Consider the following 21,840-nt stretch of genomic DNA (forward strand, 5'->3'; position numbering starts at 1 on the left):
CCAAGTGAAACTTCAGTACCTTCAGTGAATTTTGGTTTGTAGGTGTGGGGACTGGGTCAACATAATGGTGAGGTTCTTTTGGAGCCTTGGAACCAAATCAAATACTCACGAGAACATGATTATAATAATGGGAACTGACACTGACAGAGCATGGCACTGGACACGCATCATTTCATTTAATCCTCACAACACCCCATTAGATAGAAGCTACTTCCCCAGGAGAACAGAAATGGAAGCTCTGGGAATCAGCAACTTTGGTTCTTCAGATACTTTGCTGCATGACCTTCGGTAAGTTACATTTTCTTTTGAGCCTCAGTTGCCTCACCTATAAAATGGGTAGAATGATAGTTGCTCTACTCTTTTTTTTTTTAAGAGTTTTTGTGATGCTTAATAGAGGTGATTATTATGCATGAGACACTGGCCTCATCATCTTCCACTGTTAATACCCTTCAAGGAAACCCAGGGTGAGAGAGGTTAAACTAGTTTTCCAAGTAGCACAGCTGGTTAAGTGGTAGACCAGAATTTGAACCTTTGACTGTTTGACCTCAAAGTCAAGGCTCTGAAATAGCAAGTGTGAAAGCACTTAAAAAAAAAAAAAATCTGAAAAGGCGTTGTTAATATGGAATCAAAGTGAACTGCTATAAAATTTCCTTTGGCCTGATATATATGATATCTGGCTCCTCCCCTCTGCCCCAGAGTTTAGAAATATTGAAAATATTCTTTCAATATTAAATAAATATTAGCTGCTTCATCATATCAGTTAACCTCTCTGAGGTTTGTAAAATTCCAAGTGCTCTCATGCCCGGAGGTCCAGTAAGGTGTAATCACTGTGTAACTGGCAGGGCTGATTCTGGACAGAAGAAGGAAAAATGGAGTATTTGATAAATTGTTGGCCTGCAGAAGCAATCAGATAAATTCAGATTATGGGTCATTCTTTAGGACAATGAGCCTGGGATCTTCCAAACTGACAATGTCATGAAAAACAAACAAGAAGAATATTAAAAATAGATAGAGAACTAGTCTAGAAAAGGAGACTGAAGAGACATGACAACCAAATCCAATAAGAGATCCTTGACAAGCAAAGCCATAAATGCTAGAAAGGTCATTTTGGAGACAATGGGAGATATTGAATGCAGATTGTATATTAGATAGTATTATTCCACTGGGGCTTCCCTGGTGGCTCAGTGGTAAAAGAATCCACCTACAATCTGGGAAGATGTGAGAGACGTGGGTTTGATCCCTGGGTTGGAAAGATCCCCTGGAGTAGGAAATGGCAACCCACTCCAGGATTCTTGCCTGGACAATTCCATGGACAGAAGAGCCTGGCGGGCTACAGTCCATGGGGTCACAAAGAGTTGGACACAACTGAGCGACTGAGCATGATTACTCCATTGTTGTTAGTGGTTTGGAAATCATGTAGAAAAATGGCCATTTTCTTGGAAGATACATGCTATATTTAGAGGTGAGGTATCTGGGTGTCAGCAGCTAACTCCCAAATGGGTTCAGGATAAAAAAAAAAGTGAGTGTATGTACAGATAGAAGGAAAAAGCAAATGTTGTAAAATGTTTAAAACTGGTGAATCTAGATACATGTGCAACTCTTTCAACTTTTATTTGAAATTTTTCAAAATAAAATGTTGGGAAACAAAAGCAAGCCTTGGCAAAAGAGTATACGTTAGCAATCCCCTTGACATCTGTGGTATATCCATGAGAACATATATGAGGTAGGAGTGTGTGAAGTAAGACTGTTTGTGTGTGTATGTGTGTGTGCACTCACAATATATAGCTTGGCCAAGTTTCACTGGGATCTGGACTTCTTATCTCCATTCTGGTATAGCGTGAGAATCTTGGCTTAATTCCTCTTCTTTTATGAGAATGGTTGCGAAAATTTTATGGAAATCATCAGATCCAAGTTTATTCGATAATCTCTTATAAAAATCTAAGATGTTTCCAAGGTTGAAAGTATAAAAGAGATTCTTTTTAATTAAGAAATTTTTTAAAATATGAAAACACCTGGTTGAATTTTACTCATCGAGGCATGGAGAAGGCAAGGAGTCTGAACAGAAGCAAGGTCCTTTTTCTGCTTTAACTCTCTTTCTCTCCTCACTACTTAGAAATCCTTTGCCTGGCTCAACCCTTCTCATCCGTTACCCATTCAAGTTCAGGCTTAGTGTCACCTCTTCCAGGATGCCCTTTGCCACCACTGTGGTCTGAATGTAGTCTCTCTCTATACGCTCCCATAGTCTGCTCTGAGCTCCTGTAAGTTGAACTATGATTGCTTATTTAGCCAGGCCGCAACTTCCATGAGGTCGGGGGTGTGACTCTCATGATCTCTGCCGGTACTACATCAGCAAGACTGCATCAACACATAGTAAGTTCTTGGTTCATATTATAGAAGGAAAGAAGGAAGGGAGGTGGAAGATAAAAGGAAGAATTTAAAAACAGAATTGAGTGGCTGTTGAGCACCAGCTGTGTTCACGAAGCTGTGGCTCAGCCATGTGGCTCCTGTAGAACTGTCTGTCAGTGTATGAGCTGAAACAAGCACGTGGTGGTGAGTGGCCAAGCATAGGAGACAGAGGGTGAAGCCAGTGTCAAAGCTGTCCAACACCAGGTCTTGGGAAAACTTACCTGGCTGGGTAGTGGGAAGAGGCAGATGCCTTTACACGAGGATGTCTACAGCATCCACACTGTCTGGTTGCTCCACTGGAAGGTCTATCTGGATGTGATCATGGTGGTACAGTAGAATGGAAAGTTTGCGCAGGGAGCACACTGTGAGCTCTGGAGGGCTTTGGCAGATCCCCCCCACCAACAACTTTGAAAGGGGGACTGAGAAGTGTTCTAAAGGATTTTAGTTGGTTAAGAAAAGAGGATGGGACCAGCCTTCCAGGAATAAAGATGACAGCAGCCACTCATGTGCCATTTCCACACATAAACTCACTTAATCTTCACACTCACCTTCTGAGCCCTGGGTTATTGATCCTGACTTATCAGGAGGAAAGCGAGGAGTCAGTGGGGAGATGCCTGAGATGGGTCATGGAACTTTTTCAGATCACACAGATGGTGTGAACAGTGGCAGCATTCCTACCTGGTGTTTCTGAGTCCAAAATCTGTGCTTTTAACCCCTGCCTTCTGCCAGTAACTGGAAGAGGCCTGAGTCCCATTCTGGGGTGCTGCTTTGAAAAAAAAATCAAACCTCCAAGCCATCTGCTCCTTGGAGCCTGCTTCCCGTTTCCCTGGCCTTGGCCTCCCCGCTGTCTCTTTCTTGTCGGGGCCTCTGTGCCTGTCCCAGCCTGTTGCTAGAGGTTCTGCATTTACCAAGTGAGGAGCTCCACTGGCTTTGGCTCACATCTTGTTGCAGTCTGGGCACAGTCTCCTCTCACTGCCTGCTGTCCCCCAGGTCACCCCCGTGCTGCTCGACCCAGCAGGTCCATGTGCCTGACAGCTGGCAGGACCTCTTTCCTGTCCTCCTGTGGCAGCTCTGCAGACAGTTCCCATTGCATGCTGATTTGCTTTGATTATTTTCAGACCTGGGAGTGACGCATGTTGACGTCAAAGTATGTGGGCCACAAAACATCCCCGAACTGTCAGACCTTCCAGTGTGCAAACTTTGCTTGTTAACTACCTCTGGACAGAGGAAACCCTGGAGGGAAGAATACCAATTAGGCGACGAAACCAGATTTATAAGAATCAGGCTCACCCGGGATGTCTGCTTAGTGATCTGTGCCTCTATGGACTAGATATTTGGGATGTCTGAGCTAGTGTGGACCTTGGAGGCCATCTATTCCCATAGCTCCATTGCCAGTGGTGAAACAGCCTAGAGAGGCGTGTGAGTTGCCCATGGTCATCCAGCTCTGAGGGCAGAGCAAGAACCTGGGATCCAGGCTCCCTGTCTCCTGGCCCAATGTTCTCCCCACCTCACTCATGGCAATCAGATGTTCTGTTCTGAAAGGCCTGATGGCTTAAAGAATGGGAACCAGCCCTAAGCTGTGTTCTTTCCTTCTCCATCTACTGAGTAGTTAAGATAAGTATTCCTTTCCTAAAAAATTACTTTATTGAAGTATAGCTGATTTACAATCTTGTGCTAATTTCTGCTGTACAGCAAAGTGATTCAGTTATACATATATATATATATATCTTATTTTTCATATTCTTTTCTGTTATGGTTTATTGTCATATATATAAAAATATATATTTATTGAATACAGTTCCTTGTGCTTGTTGGATCTTGTTGTTTATTCACTCTATATATAATAGTTTGCTCTGCTAACCCCAAACCCCCAGTCCATTTTTCTCCCAGCCCCATCCCCTTTGGGGGAACAAGTCTGTTGCTTCATTCTTTCATATTTGAAAGCATTTGCATTTGGCTCAGTGGATCACAAAACTAGGACTTCTTTGTGGATGGTATGATTGTGGCAGCAGACCACCATTCAACACCTCCCATGGGCCAGACACTCTCCATACATCATCTCATTTAAGCCTCACCACAATGAGATAAGGCTGGTGGCATTTCATCCGTTTCATGTTTGAGGCTCAGAGGTCAGTAACGTGACTGAGACCACATGGAGTCAGCTTTGAAACTCTCTACTTTCACATCCGTGCTTTTTCTGCCCAGCATCTTAGACTCTGCTCCCCTAGGCTGGAAGTCAGAGAGACCTAGGTTAAGATCCTACCTCCCCATTTATTTACCAAGCATCTAATTTCCTCAGTGCTGGTGTAGGGCCCAGGACACTGTAAGTCCTCAGTAAATAGTTGTTGAACTACAACTTGGACAAGTCAGTCTCACCAAGCCTCAGTTGCCCCGGGGGAAAATATAGCATTTCAGTGTGCCGTGCAGATCAAAGCAATACTGTGTGTAAAACTGTCTGGTGTGGGGTAGATAAGATCTACTGTTACTTACTGAGCTCTTGCTATGTGGTGGTCATTCTTCTAAGCACTCCCTATGGATTTTCCCATTTAATCATTATAAAAGCAATAATCTCTGAGGTAGACACTTTGGTTATTATCTCCATTTTACAGGTGAACCAGGGCAAGGTAGAGCATAAGCAACTTGCCCAAGGTCACCTACCTACAAGTGGAGGAAATAGGCCTGAAACTCAGCAACACTAGCAGAGCCTGCATCTTCCCCCGTGGCATGGTCCTCTCTCTGTGCCTATCCTAACTCTAGTTGAGGGTGGGGAGGAGAGACGAAAGCACAGAGATGGAAAACAATTTGTTTAAGGTAGAGGTAGTAAAAGCCAGTTAAGACTTGCCTTCCTAAAGTAGCCCGGGGCTTTGTTCTTTAAAAGGTGTTGGCTTCCCTGGTGGCTCAGTAGGTAAAGTAAATGCTTGCAATGCAAGAGACCTGGGTTCGATCCCTGGGTTGGGAAAATCCCCTGGAGGAGGGCATGGCAACCCCACTCCAGTATTCTTGCCTGGAGAATCCCATGGACAGAGGAGCCTGTCGGGATACAGTCCATGGGGTCGCAAAGAGTAGGACGTAACTGAAGTGATTTAGCTAGCACACACACAGCTCTAGTGGGAAAGGACAAACTATTTTGTCCTGGGAAGCTCTCACAAACTGGAGATGGTCACTAGGAATTAGTGACTCCCAATTGCCTAGGGGATCTGCGTGGCTTTCCCCATGGGTCCCTGCTTCTCACTCATTTGGAATCATTTCTTCTCTGGATTGCAGAACAGAAACCAATATAAATTTGACCTAGTCCCTAGAAATGTTTACCTGGCTAAAAATATGCCGGCTTTGTTACATTTTTAGCCAAATTTAGATTTGAAGTATATGCATTGCCCACACCCATGTATTAGGCATGAACTGTTGGTACATTTTGTAACAGGAAGCTGCTGGTTTTCCATTCCAGAGAACTGGAATTCGGTCAGAAATTTGTCATTTGCAAATGCCAGCTCTCACCACATTCCATTGCTGTTTTTAAGAACGTCTCGTCACCTGGAGTTGGAGGAAGCAGGCCATGGGTGAGGCCAGGCTGGCCAGGCTGTCTTGGTGTCTTTTCTCTGGGTCTGGTGCCTTCCAAGCGACCTCCGCCTGGCTCTCCCCAGGCCCACGCCATCTGCACTGTGTTGCCTTTGGATTAGTGCATGGGCAGACAGGGTGCTTATTTTAGAACTGGAAGGAGAGGAGATGTATCAATAAAAAATAAAAGCTGGGAAGGAAAAAATCCATTCAGTGGTTTTAAAATATCTCTTCCTTAACAGGACAGGTTATTTTTGTTTCTTAAAAACAACTAGGTGATTTGCTCCTAGAAACAGAATTGGCAAGACTGTAAAAAAGGAGGAGGCTGTTGAGGTGGCCTGGAGGTTTCACCACCCTGGTCCATTTGCATAGCACAGGTCACTCCCCCCCACCTGCAAAGCGCCTCCTGCTTCTGACTGGAAGACTCTGGAACCTCAGAACTATGTCACAAAGACCCTGTTGCCTTACCTCTTTATTTTATAGATAATGAAGCCAAGCCTCAGGGCCCTTGCACTTGCTGCCTGGAATGTCTTCCCCAGATATTGACGTAGCTCCTTCCCCCCCTCTGCTCAGATGCCCCTTTATCAAAGGCCCTTTTTCTGACCATCCTATATAAAATAACAATCCATCCTTTTGTGTCTCCTTGCTCTGCTTTATTTTTCTCCAGAATCAGAGCAATCTACCATAGACATGCTATATATTTATTATCTTGTGTCTTCCTCCGTTAGACTTTCAGCTCATTGAGAACTAGGGCTTCACCTCTTTTGTTCACAGTTATCTCCCCCACACCTAGAACAATGTCCAGCACTTAGTAGGTGCTTACTAAATATTTAGTAAATAAACAATAGGGACTTGTGCAAGATTTCAGGCAGATCTGGGAGTAGCATCTAGGTCTGACTCCAAATCCAAGATTCTTACTTACACCTATTCTGTAGATGCTACTAAGAAATCTACAGTGTGTCTCTTAAGATGGGAATGGGTTAAAATGTTCTCCCTTTGACAGTTTTGCATCTTTTATAGGGACTCTTACTGCAAAGGATGGATGAGTATCTTAGCACAAAGATCATTGTCTTAACCCCAAGATGTAGGTGAGTTAGGTTGGCTGGAAAAAGGTAATATTTTTGATCAGGTTGGGGAAATCTTACCCTATGAGCAGACTCTTACTTGGTCCAAGTTTAGTGCTGGATCCACAGTAGGAGAAAGAGCTGAGAATTGGATTTGCCAACATACACTGCTTCTATTTTGTCTTCTGTTTTGCTTCTTTCTCTTCTCCTCTCTCCCACCCCATTTTCCCCTCTCTCTCTCTTCTTCCTTCTTTCCTTTCTTTGTTCTGGCTACTTTTTATACTTTAACCCTTGTTAAGAAAACTATGATCTCTGGACTAGCTGTAATAGCATCACCTGGAGACTTGGTAGAAATGCAGAACCTTGGGCTTAGCCTCAGACCTTCTGAATCACAATTTGCATTTTAACCAGAACTGAAGATATTTCATAGGCAAATTAAAGTTTAAGGAGCAGAAGAGCAATTATGCCCTTACCTCGTCAGAAGTGCTTAAGAGAAACCTCCTTCCTGTAAATACTCAGTTTCCTCTTATGTCTGGAGGCACGGGCCCCATTGCCTCTAATAACCCTCCCCTCCAGTTAGGGATGGGAGGGAGGAACAGGACACCCCCTGGAAGAGGGTATCAGAAAGGAGACTTCTAGAATCTGCAGCCGATGCATTTCTTACATTGCTGTGTCTTACGGAATTCTCTAGGCAAGAATGCTGGAGTGGGTAGTCGTTCCCTTCTCCACGGGAATCTTCCCAACCCAAGGATTGAACCTGGGTCTCCTGCATTGCAGGTGGATTCTTTACCATCTGAGCCACCAGGGAAACCCTTATTCACTGGGCTTTGTGGCTAACGCTTGGTCAGCGTGATGGAAAGCTGGCATCTGTCTGGTAGCTGCAGAAGGAAGGGACGTCCTGTCTTTGACCTGAACATTGAAGATTAGAGGACCTCAGCTCTCCTCTTTGCAGTGAGCTCTGGGCTGGTCGAGATAGCATCTGGCGGCAACTGGAGGCAGTTCCATCGCAGCCCTTCTCACCCGTGGCTGGGGAGTCCGCTCTAGCCCCTTCAGCAAAGGGAGGAAATCCCCTCCCTCAGTCTGAATAGAGCCCAGCTCCCAGGATCCTTTGCTGTTTGGAAGTCTCCTTCTAGTTCTCCTTGAATTGCAGTGGGAAATTGTATTGCACGATGCCAGCATGTTGTGAAGGAGTGCGCCCCAGAGTACCAAGGGGAGGGGCTGGCTCCGGTGGTCGTGCTGGGCTCTCTATCCCCGCTTAGAGAAACCCTGTCAATGAGCAGGTGGCGTGCAAATGTAATCTGTCTCCCTGCTGAGGCGTTTCTTTCAGTCATGCTGCGGTTGGGTCCTGATTTGCAGAAAGCCCATTGATAAGAGCGGAGCAGATTAATTGAGCCCCTGAATCAGGCTGTTTGGTGAAATTATTGTCTAATGCTTTTAGAGGTGGGAGCCTTTTTTTTTTTTTTAGCTTGTTCTGCGTAAATCAGAGCTACTTAAAAGCTGCTTACATGGCCACTGGTACCATAGAAACCAGCTATCCCTGCACATGCTCCTGGGCCAGTCGGGCAGGGGCCACTGCATGTGTAGGAAGAGGATTTAGTGGGCTTGCTCCAGAGTCCACAGGAGGGAGGAGGCGCTAGAGGAGGTCAAGGGGGGCTTTCTGTTCCTTCCCCAGCTCCCCTAGACTTGTCTCATTTAATCCCATCCAAGTCGCCTGGAGGAGGGACATCCCCCGCCCCCTCAAGTCCACACTGAGCCCTGATGGGAACAGAGAATCTGTCCTATGACTGAAAGGTGATGAGTCTGATGCTAAGATGTTTGTGAGTATGTGTGTATATGTATGGGCATTTGTGCATGCACAGGCCTGCATGGGCATGAGTGTGTGCGTGTGTGTGTCCAGATGTTCCTAGAGGGGCTGGAGAAAATCCATTCCAACCACTGGCCACACCATAGCATGTGAACAGTGTGCGGAGGCTGGCAAGAGCACTGTTCTGGGAGTCAAAAAGCTTGAGTTTTCTCTCTAGATCCTCCTGAACAAGCCGTGTGACCTGGGCACATGGCCAGTCATTCTTTGCCAGGACCACGTGGAGCTGTCAAAAACAGAACACATGTCCAGACATCTCCCTTCCAGACACAGGCCTGGGGTGAGGCTTCTGCACCTGTATTTCTTAGGGCTCTGCAGGGGATTCCAATGCATGGTCTGGGATGGGGGCTCTTGGATTTGAAACCAGCCTTCAGAGAAATCAGGATCATGAAGTAGGTAAGAGAGAGTGGTCATGACCACACAGACCAGGGTGTAGACTCCAGTTGTGCCCAGGTGAGGTGAATGGCTGACACACTTGTCTGTTCTTCCTCATCTGATCTAGAGGCATGAACATCTCAGCCTCACAGAGCTGCTCTGAACGATCCAGTGCAGGAAGCATGCGGCCGATGCCTGGCATATGAGTTCTCCATAAATGTTGGTCTCAGGTGCGTGCGTGTGTATGTGTGTGTGTGTGTGTGTGTGTGTGTGTGTGTGTGTGTGTGTGTGTGTGTGTGTGTATTTTCTGCTGTACTTTCATATGTGGATAGAAACCTCTCAAGCAAGTCCAAGGAGAATGCAATTGGGAAATGAGATGGCAGAGCTCAATTATATTAATGTAATTTGGCAATAAGGAAACCAATTAATTCATTCTTTCAGACAGTTATTAACAGGAAATGGGAGTGTGCAAAGAAAGGTCCTGTGGGACCAGAGAGAGGTGCCAAGAGTGCCTCTTTCCCTCCATGACAGTGGTTCTTAAACTTCATTGTGCATCCTTACGACCCAGGTGCTTGTTAAATATGCAAAATCCTGGGCCCTAACCTCAGAGATGCTGATTTTGCAGATTTGGGTGAGGCCCAAGAATTTATATTTTGGGCAAGTATGATTAAATGAACTTGCAGAAGATGGCCCACAGCCGCCACTCTCTGACAAAGGCTGGTCCAGAGGGAAATATCACCTTAGATGATTAAAGGGAAGGAGGGAGCTGGGTGAGTTGGGGCAGGCAAGGATGGGAGCCCAGAAAAGGTGAGAGGAGCTAGGTTTGAATGTATGCATGTGAGATGCAGAGAAAACAGGGCAACATCTTCAGGATTTGGTGTGCTGAGCGCAGGGGGATGGGCTCTGGTAGAAGGGGAGTCCTGGCTCCTGTTCTTGCAGCCAGGGGCTGGGGTTGCCGTCGAGGGTGGGCATCACACCGGATGTCAGCCCCTGGAAAGCATTCACCAGGGCTCCTGGTGAAGGGCTGTGAACCCAGAGTATGTGTCCCTTCGTCCTCTGCTTAAGGCCCAGGCTGGCTGCCTGTAGGTTGCCTGGCAGTGCCCATAGAGTTCAGCATCTGTCTCTCTGTTGGCTCATTCAGAAATCAGAGCTCAGGAGCAATGTGGGGCAGGGAAATCTGGAAGGTAAAGTAGGCGTGAGATCCTCAGGACCCCAGAGCAGGGTGGCAGAAAGAGCACCAGCGCTGAGGGGAGGAGCTGTGTTTGAGCATCAGTGTGAGCAGAGAGGGGCCTGAGTCAGCATCCCAGGCCTCCAAGGGGCCTGGTGTCCCCTCGTTAAAGCCTGAACCTAGATAGCTCCCAAAAGGCCTTTGTGTCTTTGTGTCACCAAAGAGCACATTTCCTGAGTTGCCAGTGGATTAGAAAGAGCTAGAAATAAGAAGGGATGGAGGGGAAACCTCTACTATGTGCCAGGTTCCATGCTACCTGCTTACATAGTTTGCCTCCTTTAGTCTCCACCTTGGAGGTGGATACCAGGAATCTCGTTTTAGAGATGGAGAAAGGCTCAGAGAGGTAAAGCAACTTGCCTTATCCCACACAGCTAGGACTGGGCAAAGCCGGGACTGGGACTCGCTCTGTCTGCTTCCAGTTAATTGCCCCGAGAGCCTCAGCGATTGGAGGGGACGCCCTGCGGCTCCGCCCTCAGGTGCGGGCCCCTTGGAAGCCCCCGCTGCCCCGGCTGGGGGCGGGGGACACAGTGAGGGCAGGGCGCCCCGGGGTCCTGTGACGTGTGGGACATTTCTGTGCTCTCTGTCAACAATCCAGTCCTCAGTAACGTTGCCCCTGGCTGCCAACTGCTTTCGCCACAGCCAGATGCCCCCCACCACCACCCACCCACACAGGCAAAGGCTGCGGCCAAGGGCACCCCGGAGGGGGAGGGGGACGTGCCCTCCCGAGGGGCCTCTGCAGAGCCCCTGAATGGCCCCATTGAGGCGCAGGCAGGATGACAGTGGCCGGCTGGGACCCCCGGTCTGGGTCCGCTGAGGTGAGAGGGCTGGGGCCGGGCAAGCAGTGCTGGCTCGAAGGCCAGATGCTGACTTCTAGGGCAGGGAGCCAGCGCCTCTGACGCGCTCTGAAATGCCAGCTCCGCTTAACGGGGAGCAGCCGGGGCGGGCCCCACACCCCTCCCCGTGCCAGGAGGACTGGGAACCCGGCTCCCAGTCACCACAGGCCAGCTCTCAGCCTCCATCCATGCCCAGGGCTGGGCCCTGCTCCCTCCACACTGGGGACTATGGGGGCCTTTCCAGAATTCCCTTGGTCCTCACGGTCATCATTTTCAGATCGTTTGAAGAAATAAGCCCTCTCCAACAACTTAGGTGGGGTGGCTAGGTAAAACACAAGGCACCCAGTCCTGTTTGACTTTCAGATAAATAATGATTAATTTGAAAATTATGTTTAAGTGTATGTGTGTGCTCACCTGCTCAGTCGTGTCCAACTCTTTGTGACTTTATGGATGGTAGACCACCAGGCCCCTCTGTCCACAAGGATTCTCCAGACAAGAATCCTGGAGTGGGTTGCCATGCCCTCCCCCGGGGGATATTCCCAACCCAGGGATCAAACCCAGGTCTCCTGCATTGCAGGCAGATTCTTTACCAGCTGAACCATCAAGGAAGCCCATTTTAAGTACATAACAAATACTAATAATCGATAAAGACAGAACCAAGATTTGGGTCCATCTGTTGTGTCATGGGACACACTTAAACTGGAAAATTATTGGTTGTTTATCTAAAATTCACATTTAACAGGGTGCCCTCTATTTTCAGTTGTTAAGTTGGATGATCCTATCTCAGGGAGCCATGATGGGCACCTGTGTGGGGGTACCAGGGCTCAGCTATATTTCCCTCTGTGTTACCGAGCGGGCCATGTGGAGAAGGAGGTCTCTCTCCACACACACTCCACCTCCTGCTCCCACACCTGGGGTGCTGGAGGCTGCACATAGTAGGTGCTTTACTGAAAGGTGGCCACTGCCCAGTTCTATTCCACGAGCTGCGTCTTTCTCCCTCAAATCCTGCAGTGGAAAGGGAAGCTTTGGGGTGCAGTTTGATTGGGGGACTATTTACTGAGCACCTCCTTGTCACATTGGGCTGAACCCTGGAGACTCAATGGTGAACAAGCCAGCTATGGTCTCTGCTCTCAAAGGAGCTTACAGGCTAGAAGGAGAAAGTGTGCAGTGAACAAAAGAGCAACTGTGATTCAGCAAACCATGAACATGGAGGGTGGTGGAGGGAGGCACAGATGGGCTCTCGACCCCAGCAGGGCATCTCACCCACACCTGCACGACCAGGCTGACACAAAGACTAGGGGCCTTGGAGTTAGAAATCCTGGCTCATATCGTATGGCTGACTAGCTATGTGGCCTGGATAAGTCACTGAACCTCGCTGAGCCTCAGTTTTTCTCATCTGTCAAGTGGAAACAACATATGTCACCTCTAAGACTGGTGTGAGATTCCAAGTAAAATGGTGCATGTGAACATGTACTGCCAATGCGCAGTTCTAGACAGTCTGTATGTGTGTGTATGTGTGTGTGTGTGTGTTGGGGTGTGGAGCGTAGGAGTGAAGGAGTGAAGGAGAGGGGAATTAAAGAGGGGCCAGGAATGCTTGGCCCGCTGCCTGTTCCATGCCCCTCTGTCCTTACCCCCTCAGCATGCTGGTTCTCTATCTGGCATTATTATTGTCAGTCTTTTATCTGATTCTCCTTCTGTCCCAGAGGAATAGCAGTGATACCAGATGTTTATATGGTATTTTACTGTTTGTAAAGCGTAATGATTAAGAGCATGAGCTGAGGATTCAAACAGGCCTGGGTTCAAGCCTTGTCTCCACTCTGTGACCTCACAGAAGTACTTAACTTCTCTGTGCTTAGTCTTCTCTGTCAAACGGAGCCTCACAGGCATGATTGAGAGGAAGGAGAGAGATCAGTCACATAAAGCACTTAGTGTGGAGCCTGGCACACAGCAAGTCCCCAAGAAGTGAGCAGCTCTCACAGGCTCTTGTCTGAGTATCGAAACGGCCTTGTGAGGCGGTATTGTTAGGTGGAGGAATGATGGTCAGGGAGGTTAGGTAACCAGCCTGAAGAGGCGTAGCCGGAGAAATGGCTGTGGAGACTACACCTCTGTCTTCTCCGGAGCCCGACTACACCTCTGTCTTCTCCGGAGTCCTTTTTGGTCACCTGGTCTTCAGGGGGCTCTGCTTCTAGCTCTCATCCGGACGCCTCTCTGGGGACTAGCCTCCTCTCTGGCTTCAGGCCCTCCTTGCCCGCTGCGGTCTGGTCCAGACACCTGGCTGTCTCCCCAAGATCTTGCACGCCCAGTTGTGCTGGGCTCTGCCCTGCCCAGCCTTCTGGGAGGTGGAGAGAAAGAGCATCCTCTATGAATCTGAGGGTTTATGTGCCTCATGACATCCATTTTTCCTTTGCCGGGCTCGAAGTCTGAGATATGGGTGTTTTTATTACCCTCTTAAACCTTTTGTCAGCCGATACCCACACAATTATGCTGTTGGCAAGGACGCTACTTTTATTGTCTTGAACACAAGAGCAGCTTTGAAAAGAGAGGGCACTTCTGGGGAGCGGGTGGGGGTGGGCTCTCACAGGAGAGGCCTCTCCACCAACTGTGTCACCCGCCCGTGGGAGCAGACGGATGGCATTGCTCCTGTAGGTGGTACTCTGGTTCCTAAAAGAATAGTGATCCATAGCCCATGGTTGTTGAGAGGAGGGGAGAACTTGCTGCTTTGTGCACAGCTCTGGGGTGTTCTTCTGGCCAGCATTGGCTTAGGTCCCCCGACTACCTTCCAGGGTCAGGCCTTAGACCCATTTTGCAGATGAGCAAAATGAGCTGGAGAGGCTAGCTGATTTGATCTAAGTCAAGTGACTGGTAAATGGTAGCTCCAGCTTTGGAGTTCAGGAGTGTTTGGCTCTGGAGCCTATGACTGGCTGTCTCTTACCTACACACGGGTCTGCGTGAGGCATCTTGGAGGTGCCGGCTGGGGACCTAGGGTGCTCCTCCTAGCTCATAGTGGGCATTAAGCCACTTGGTGCCACTCAGTGCCCAGCTTCAGGACAGAGGACCCAGGCTTCTAAGGGAGGTAGGACAAGAGCTGGTTTCTAATCACCCCCTCTTTCCTTAAAGGAGTAAAGGAATTTGGATATGTGGAGAGAGGAAGGAGAGTTTTCCAAAGGCCAGAAGAGCCTGTGCAAGGTCTAGAGGCAGCAATGATCATGGCTGCTGAGCTGTGAGGGATGACATTGAAGAGACCTGCTTTGACCAGATATTTATATGGGAAGGTGGTGTTCAAGGCAGTCTGGGGAATGGGAGCCTTGGAGGCCAGTCAGGGACATTTGGTCTCAGTCCCAGAGAATGGGGAGCCATACTGGGATTCTCTGTAAGGGAGGGCAGGCTGAAAATAGTGTCTAAGGGGGTTCATCTCAGGACACCAAGATGAAAAAGATGGAGACTAGAGGGCTGACTAGGGATTTTCAGCAGCCTTGGTACTACTGTTGATGATGGCAATGGTGATAGTGAACATAGCTCACATTTATTGAGTGCTTACTGTATGCTAGATGCTATTCCAAGAATTTTACCTGTATTAACTTGTTAAAAGATTGCAGTGGACTTACAGGGAAGGCACTATTATTAGCCCCACTTTACAGATGAGGAAGCTGGCACAGAGAGGCAGTAGAGGCCTGGAATAGGGCTGGGCAGTGGGGCTGGAGAGGAGCAAGTAGATCTAAGAGTCACTAAAGGAAAAACAAACTCAGGACTTGGCGCCCCATGTTGAGGAATGAATGAAGGAGGAGAGGCTGTGTAATGACTCCAAGGAAAGCTGTTGCTTTTTGATAGGAGCCAGTTTCCCGGTTGGTAGTTATGGGTGAGGTGACCACCCAGCCAGCTGAGGCAAGGTAGCAGTTTCCTAAGTGCGTGAGATAAAATGTGAATGCAGTATTTGAAAGGCAGAATATAATACACCAATGCCAGACATGGAGGTCTCAGCATGGATGACGTCAGCAGCTTCAGGACGGGGACGATGACATAAGACAAGGGCACCTGGGATGGAGGCTTATGCCAGCCATTTCCTTCCATGAGAGCAGTGTGCTGCCTCAAAACGTGACTTCCTGGGCCCCTTCTTCTTGAACCCTTTGCCCTTCCTTCCCACTCACACCCAGTCTGATGCAAAGCAATTCATGCTCAAGCATTTCTTCCAGCTGAGTGAAGTATCCCTCCCTCTAGGTCTCACGATGGCATTTTAACAGATCTTCAGAAGCTTAGCTAATGGAGGTGGGGAAGTGAGAAATCCTTGTGGGCTGAGCAGGGCCAGGATGGGCTCACATATCCCTCCATCCCCAAAAAATATACAGTGAGAGGGCTGGAGTCTCTGACTGTGCCTGGAATCCACAGGGCTTCCCTGGTGGCTCAGACGGTAAAGAATCCACCTGCAATGTGGGAGACCTGGGTTCTATCCCTGGGTGGGGAAGATCCCCTGGAGGAGGGCATAGCAGTATAGTCATGAACTACACGCCCTCCAGGTCGGCTGTGGAGGGCTGGGCCAGGCCCATAAGCCTTTTCTCGGGCTAGGAGTGTGGGAAACCGCCTTCGGCCCTCCAGCCCCATCTCACTGGTATGTAGTCATTTTAAGCATGGAATTTCCCGTGTACTGGGCCAGAGTTGGGTCCTGACCTCATGCTTCCTTATGTGTGACCTTACTTCTGTCATTTGTAACATGTAGATAATAGTAGTATCTTCCTCATAGCATTGATGAGGGACTAAATCAGAGAAGGCCTGTAACATGTTTATCTCAGGACCTGGCACATAGTAAGTGCTCACTAAATGTAAGTTGCAGTTGTCGTCCCAGCCCTACCTCTCCAGGAGACCGAAGACTTCTTCATGGGTGCTGCGACTAAGCCGGGTACCTGGCAGCTCGGTGCCCCTGCTGTCAGTGAGCCCAGCCTGGGCCCCTGCCTACGCTCCCCGGCTCTCCTGGCCAAACACATGGGTGGTTTGGAGGTGAGTGTTGCTCTGGGAGCAGCCCTGTCCCCTGGCATCCTAAACAGAGTTCCTTTCCAGCCCTGTAGAGGTTTCCATCAGAGGTAATAATAGTTGTAGGGGCTTCCCTGGTGGCTTAGTGGTAAAGAACCTGCTTTCCAAGTAGGAGACATGGCTTTAATCCCTGGGTTGAGAAGATCTCTTGGAGAAGGAAATGGCAACCCACTCCAGTATTCTTGCCTGGAGAATCCCCATGGACAGAGGAGCCTGCCAGGCTACAGGCCATGGGATCGCAAAGAGTCGGACGCGACTAAGCAACCAAACAGCAATGATAGTTCTAGCCTATACTTACAGACCACCTAGGGTGTGCCAGGCATTGGACTGATTAGTTTAATCCTCACAACTATTCACAAAACACTGTTGTTACCCAGTTTTTACATAGGAGGAGACAGAGGTACAGCAAGCCAAGGTCAGGTGCTTGTGCTAGGACTCATACAGCCAAAGTCAGAGGCAGGACTCGAACGTCTCACTTCTGTGCCTTCTGAACAAAGGAGTCTGAAGCGTTTTCCTCTACACTATGCATGAGATTTTAATCACCTCCCGGCAGCCTGGGAGGTTTTGCTATTTCTCCAAGCGCAAGGGACCAGAGCCATCTGTTGGGTGCTTTTTTGAGGGAGCTAGTGTGACTTGTTTCAGGGTAAAATGCAGAGAAATAGCATCACTTTTTTTTTTTCCCCCGCATGGTAAAAATAAGCTGCAGGGATGGGAAGAACAAACTGAGGTTGGGAGGCTGACACTGTGGGGAGGAGGGAGCTTGAGTGCTGGGCACTGCCCACCTGGGTGCCATCTGCCGCCATCTGCCCAATTTGGGGCCTGCATCAGCCTGACCTGCCAGCACCTGTCTGGCCGCCAGCATCAGCCATCAGAAACAGAGCACCTTTCCAAAGAGTTTTTGGCTCAAAGCAGTTCAAGGGGCAGAGAGTGGTCCATGGGAGGTGGTGACAGTTCAAAACACCTTGTCCCTTAGATGTAGCAGTGTCCCTGTGTCAGCCTCTCTGCATCAACCAGCCGCAAACAAACTGGGCATGGCTTTTGATCATGAAACACCTTTTTTTAAAATGAAAAACTAGAAGTCGTTGGTGAGGTTGAGATTATGTTAATGTATGCAGTTTCCACTGCTGCTAAGATTAAAAATAGCTTCCTCTTAGGAAAACTGGAGCTACTCACTGTCAGTCTGCCTTCTAGGCCACCTCTTGTTGGGTTCCAGGGCTTCTGGTCATGATTCTGAGGACCTTCTTGGCTGTCCCAGGCCCCGGAGATTTGCTGAAGCAGAAGATAAAGAGACAAGAGCAGAGTCTTTACCAGTATGTTAAATAGAATGTGATCTGAGCTTCAGTGAGAACCCTTGTCAGCATTAAACGCCCAGGGAATATTCTAGTCCTTCTCAGGAATGCCCTGGGGCACCTAGCATCTGTGCTAGGTTTGTGCTAAGCAAATATACTGATTGATTAGGAGGTTGGTTTCAAATTCAGTAACCATCATTTTTTCAATGCCTACCATGGGCTAAGTGTTTTTTATACATAAGATTTCTCATGTCTGCTCATAATACACTTACATGGAAATTACAATTGTTGGTATATCCATTTCACAGAAGGGATACCTGGGGGTTATTCTGTATATTTGACTTGATCAGAGAACTAATTGGTGGCAGAACCAGAATTTGGACTAGATGTCTACACTCATCGTCACTTTTCCAGCCTGCCTTCCCCAGCCACCTGGATTCAGGCAACAAAATGCAAGTGCACTTTTGACCCTTGAACTGTATGGGTCTACTTACGTGCAGATGTTTTTCAATAGTATTGATAAATACTACAGTACTTGATGATCCATGGGGGGTTGAATTCCCAGATACAGAGGAACTGCATGTGCAGAGGGTCGACTACAAGTTATACTAGCATTTCCCACTCTCTGGAGGGTCAGTGCCCCTAACTCTGCCTTGTTTAAGGGTCAACTATAATTTGGGAAGATTTGGGGACCTTTACATAAACTCCCAAAGCTCCTATCCAAAGTGCTTATACTCATGAGAAGGAGGAAGGGAACTTGCCCCATGTCGCTCAGCCAGCAAACTGGCAGCGTCAGATTCAAACTCACACCTGCCACCTCCAAAGCCCCGATTCAATGACATCTTCTCCCCCAACTCTGCTGATTCGGGTGTTGATCGCAGCTGCCCTTGGTGTTCACTTTAGTCAGATTTCATCAATAAAAACACTGATGGAGCCTTCCTTTAGAGATATCTTAGGCAAAGCCTTCCCTAGGCTTTAGGGGGCCTGACAAATATTTTTTGAGGGGCTCTTGTCTAATATATAAAGAAAATTTCTTGCCAGAAGCCAACGTGCCAGCACTATTTGGACAGGCCAACCTCACATAATTCCGTGAAAGAACCTCAGCCCCAGACAGAAGGACACACACTCTTGCTTTTCTAGAATTGGGGCCTAGCTATGGAGCCCAAGCTATCACTGGGGTAACTGCTGGCTCTCCTTGGGACATCTGGTGGACACCATGAGTGGGTGGAAGTTCAGAGGGCTCCCTGAAAGGAGAACTGGGAACAGGGAGCCCCACGATTCCAGGTGTTGGGGTACACTGGCTGGTGTCAGGCCCTGGCCGGAGTCTTTGACAATTTCTAGGAAGACACTCAAAAGCCTACTTTAAAGGACAATCGTGAGCACAGAGATAAGAAATTATGGGGGAAAGAAAGGAATCTGTTTATTAAACATCTTCTATGTGCCAGGTGTAGTGTTCAGTAGGGTGGGGAAGGGGAGACCAGAGTAAGGTGAACAAGAAGGACAGAATCCATGCTTTCCTGGATCTTACAGCCTGGTGAGGAACACAGGCATGAATCACATCATTACAAGAAGGAGGGCAGGGAGTGAGGAAGGAGGCAAGGGCCCATCTGTCTAGTAGATAATTCCAAAGCACAGTAACGTGGTGGGAGGTGGAATATCGTGATCACAGACTTTGGGGTCAAAAAGGCTGGACTCAAGAACCTCCCTTGCTCCTTCCTATCTCTGTACTCCAACTCTCAGCTTAGTTTGCTCTTCTGAAAAATGGGGATAAGAGTTTCTGTCTCCCAGAGTGCTTAAGAAGATTCAATGAAATCGTGTACAGAGGAAAGCCCTTAGTAGGAAATCTGAGCCACATGTAGTGCTTGCTGAATGGTGGTTCTTACTAGTTATTATCTGATTTCTTAGACTTAAGTAAATCCAAAGCAACTGGCTAGGAGGTCTGGGGTAAGTGGACGCTCTGACAGTCCATTCAGCAGCTGGCAGTGAAATCACACAGGAAGAGGGAATGAAAAATCCACTGTTTTCTTAGCCCTTAGAGAAATTAATGATGGTTGTGATGCTTCTTGAGCCACAAGGAAAGGTAAACTTCTCCCTGATGTATTCTCACTTTTGAGAAGGTGAGGATATGTAATATAAAACTTCCGAGGGGGATAGAGGGGCTAAAATGTGAGTTTAGATGCTGGTTATGTTTCCCTGTCATGTGGCCGGGCCAGGCAAAGCAAAGGCCCTGGATGTGTGTGTGCTGAGGCCCTGTCTGGAGCCTGTCAGCCTTGTCCGGGCTGGATTTCCAGTTTTGGAGTTGTAGATCTTAAATATGGGTGACAGATGTGGGAGAGGCGTATCCAGGAGATGAAAAGACAGCTCCATCTGCTTGGTTCTGGAGAAAGTAGAGAGACTGTGATCAGTGGGTGGTGGCTTTTCCTAGTGAGGAACTTGTGGCTGAGTTCTCAAGGGGGAGGCAGTGTTTACAGCCAACATAGACACCTAGACCGGGTAGCCTGACCCCTGGCGTGGTGGCTACAGTTGGCAGATGGGGCTTGTTTGTAAGGAGAGACCAGGGAGGACAGTTCCTGGCCACTGAAAGGGAACATCCCAGCCTCTCCCCATAGACGAGGTCACACGGGTTTTGGTGCATGGGCTCTTGACAGTTCTCTGAAGGTGTCTTAACTACTGCAAACGGGAAACTTCTGCTGCTATGCTGTTTAGCTGCCTCTAGCAATGCGGGGCTCTATGCTAGAGCCCAGAGCCACCCTTGGAGCACAAGAAGTTAGGTTCTGTCCCCTGGGCCACACATTGTACCCGTTGGAGAAGAGACAGTAGCTCAGTAGCTGGAGAGAACACACGGCTTATACCACAAGGTACAATGTAATTAGAAACATAAACAAATCTTCCCCTCTCCCCTTATAGTCCTCTCTCTTGGTCAGTAACATTTAAAATCATTTACATATATTGGGCTTCCCTGGTGGTCTAGTGGTTTAGAATCCACCCGCCAATGCAGAGGACACTGGTTCAGTCCCTGGTCAGGGAGGATCCCACATGCCATAGGGCAACTCAGCCCATGCACAACTACTGAGCCCACACACCTACAGCCTGTGCTCTGCAACAAGAGAAGCCACTGCAATGAGAAGCCGAGCCTCACAACTAGAGAGTATAGCCCCCGCTCGCTGCAACTAGAGAAAGCCCATGCGCAGCAAGAAAGACTCAGCACAGCCAAAAATAGATAAAAAATGTTTTAAAAATAGTTTGCGTGTATCAGATTCTATGTTAGTCTGTTCATGTATGTTTTCTCATTTAATCATAGCAACTCCATGAGACAGATTCTCACTTGATTCCCATGTTAATGTTGAGAAAATGGGTAAAGAGAAGGTAGAGTGTTCAAGGTCACAGATAGGAAATGCCAGAGTAGGAATTCAAACTCTCGTTTGCCCACCTTAAAAGTTACATCAGAGGTCATACTGAGGACCCTGAATCCATCTGTTTTGAGGATTGATGGCAAATTTTTAAGGTAAAGTTTGCAAGCTGATGGCCCTTAGGCTGCATTAGGTCTGGGGATACATTTGCTCGTTTGGCAAAACTGTTTGGAATAACTATAGGTAGTGTTCTCGGTTTACCACAGTCCCCACCACTCCCAGCTGTATCACACCCAGCCAGCTGCATGGCCCCTTTAGTAATGTGAGTTTACTCTTCTTGACTAAATCTTTCTTTTTCTTGAGTAAATAGTAGAGTCAGAAGGATTGACTGTGTCCTGGGGCGGAGATGCCCTCTTTTTCCCTCTTAGTAGGAAAGAAGGGCTGGCAGCTCCACACTTGGCCAAGGCCTTGGGTTTTCAGCTAGAAATTCAGCTTGTGGGAATTTACGTTTCACAGGGTATCGGAAGAGGACCATGGGGAGGGAAATGCTTTATCCAGTCCTTACAGAGGAAAAGGAAGACTCTTCCATACTTATCAGTGCTCCAAGCAGGCACACCTGGGAGGGTGGCCATTTGGTCCATGGTGAGGGGGCATTTGTGCTGTGCCCTTTGGGGACATCCCGCTATGAACAAAGTGCTGCGTGAAGTACTGGGTGGGATGACTGCCTGCAAGCATTGAGGAACAATAAAACTTATTTACAAATTCATTAAAGGCAAACTACTAATTGTTGGTGGCCCTTGACATTTGGAGGGTTTTTTCTCAAAAGAAATAGGGTACGTGGTGATCCATGTCCAGGG

At 48.1% G+C, this 21,840-nt stretch overlaps 1 protein-coding gene and 2 long non-coding RNA genes across 5 annotated transcripts in view; 1 reads left to right on the top strand and 2 right to left on the bottom strand.

Moving 5' to 3' along the window:
* NAV2 (neuron navigator 2) overlaps positions 1-21,840 on the top strand; it is a 423,467-nt gene that overhangs the window by 7,111 nt on the left and 394,516 nt on the right. The gene's annotated exons all lie outside the window — the stretch shown is intronic.
* LOC145523433 (uncharacterized) lies at positions 1,635-6,532 on the bottom strand. The gene is made up of 3 exons (XR_014066551.1): positions 5,938-6,532; positions 4,482-4,635; positions 1,635-3,639 (listed from the first exon to the last, which is right to left on the bottom strand). It is a non-coding gene; the product is annotated as an uncharacterized LOC145523433 (long non-coding RNA).
* LOC145523435 (uncharacterized) lies at positions 9,634-11,041 on the bottom strand. The gene is made up of 2 exons (XR_014066553.1): positions 10,847-11,041; positions 9,634-10,438 (listed from the first exon to the last, which is right to left on the bottom strand). It is a non-coding gene; the product is annotated as an uncharacterized LOC145523435 (long non-coding RNA).

Source organism: Giraffa tippelskirchi, chromosome 10 (assembly GCF_054371585.1).
Source record: "Giraffa tippelskirchi isolate mGirTip1 chromosome 10, T2T-mGirTip1v1.2.pri, whole genome shotgun sequence".
Classification (NCBI taxonomy): Eukaryota; Metazoa; Chordata; class Mammalia; order Artiodactyla; family Giraffidae; genus Giraffa; species Giraffa tippelskirchi.